This window comes from Biomphalaria glabrata, chromosome 12, assembly GCF_947242115.1.
Source record: "Biomphalaria glabrata chromosome 12, xgBioGlab47.1, whole genome shotgun sequence".
Classification (NCBI taxonomy): Eukaryota; Metazoa; Mollusca; class Gastropoda; family Planorbidae; genus Biomphalaria; species Biomphalaria glabrata.
The window spans coordinates 31,650,944-31,652,798 of NC_074722.1; the positions used below are offsets into that span (position 1 = coordinate 31,650,944).

The 1,855-nt window shown below is 38.5% G+C and overlaps 1 non-coding gene across 1 annotated transcript; it reads right to left on the reverse strand.

Annotated features, from left to right (window-relative positions):
• Positions 1-253: 253 nt before the first annotated feature.
• Trnai-aau (transfer RNA isoleucine (anticodon AAU)) lies at positions 254-327 on the reverse strand. The gene has a single exon. It is a non-coding gene; the product is annotated as a tRNA-Ile (tRNA).
• Positions 328-1,855: the final 1,528 nt, after the last annotated feature.

Genomic DNA, 1,855 nt, shown 5'->3' on the forward strand with positions numbered 1-1,855 from the left:
AATGTAGGTTATACGGTATATATTGCTTTCCGTATTTGTGATTTCAAATATCAGAATTTATGCTTGTTTTAAAAGCATTTTTGCATTTCAAAATCAGTTATAGTTATATGTATTTTTATTACTTATTTAGCGTCCCAAGAGTCAACTATAGAGTAATGTAGAGTTAAGTAAGAAATTGAGAATATTTAGGTGCTGGTCTTACTTCAAATAAACACATTGGGGGAAAAAAATCTGCAATAAAAAAAAATTAGATTGGCCAGTATGGGGATCGAACCCACGACATTCGCGTTATTAGCACGACGCTCTAACCAACTGAGCTAACCGGCCATGCTTAAGGAGAAGACATAATGTGCTAATTATTATAACTTTCCAGAAAATTCTTATAACTCGTACTAGTATAATATTAATAGATGTACAATTTTATACATATCTTTTTACCATAGATCTATTTATAACGAGATAAGGCGACCTGGTTTCATTTGACCTGCAAGGCTTAAAGCCATTGGTTTGTGCATTTATTTTCGATTCTTGTGTTCTTCTTATTAAGAAATATACCCGTAGTTCTGTAATGATGAATTATATAAACAAATACTGAATGTATTCGGCAAAGGCGTTTTTTTTTTAGGCATAAGTAAACTGGGCAACCTCTTAGGACCCCAGGCTGCCAAAGGGGCCCTACGGATAATTTTTTTTTATTTCCCCGGCAAGTGATTATAATGCACATTATTTATAGAAATCACCACCTTTAATCAACTCATTATCCTTAGATCCTTTAATCAACTCATGATTTGGCTTGCTATGAATATTTCTTAAGTCCTTGTGGTCCCCGTGTTAGGACCTTAATAACTTGGCACTTTTACTAATAAAAAAACAAAGTTTTTTTCCTATACTCAAATAAGACAAACTTGATAAGTAAATATTTATCCTTCAAGACTCTCTAAGGACATCTTTTCATCTCTCTTTATGAACAGAAAGAGATTAAAAAGAGACAGGAAGAAGCTAAAAACATCACGTCCGAGCAAGTGTCTCTTCGACAGCGCATGCGTGCCATGTGCCCACGCGTCGAGTCACGTGATGAATGCATAGGTACCCTCACGCGCAAGAGTATTGGAGGGGGGGGGAGGGCTAATCACGTCTGCTGGTTGTGACGGGAACAATGGCCATTTGGATGACCAGGAGTTGTTTGGACTGAGAAGTGACCGCCGGGCAGGAAATTTCGTTATGTTTTGGCACAATCATAAGCCGAGTCGATTAATAGAATTTGCGCCTGCTTCTTTTCCCGCCCACCGTTTTCATGTCAATACTGCCGTCAACTGTTTAGACGGACATGTTTGACACACTTCACTTTTTTTTTCCCGCCTTTTTCCTCTCGCGCGCATCGATTACTTTTCCCTTTGACTATTTGCATGCGGGTAAATGATTTTGTCTAGCGCTGGTCTAAGCTTAGGCGGCTGGCCAGTCAAATGCCCCGAGACCGGAAGTGGACTGAGAGATGTCGAGACTTGCTCACCTTACGACGTGACAGCTAACCGGAAGTTTGATATTAGGCCTGTACTTTTTTTTTTTTTAATAATTATAGCTTTTGCTTGGGAGTCAGTACTCCTTAACCCTTAAGGCGCGTGTGGTAGTTTAGCCTCTATTTTTTATGCACTCATTGTAAAACAGCTCAGCACTTTAAGGGTTAAATATCTCATAATGCCTCTTCACTCACTTGCTGACTTTGTGATTGTAGGATGTGTTAAGACTGTAATTTATGACCTTATTTTGACAGCCGCTGTCCCCTGATTACAACGCGACTACAATGCTCAATGTTTAATGTTTTGCATTGTTATAGCCAAGCGATAATTAAACGCTA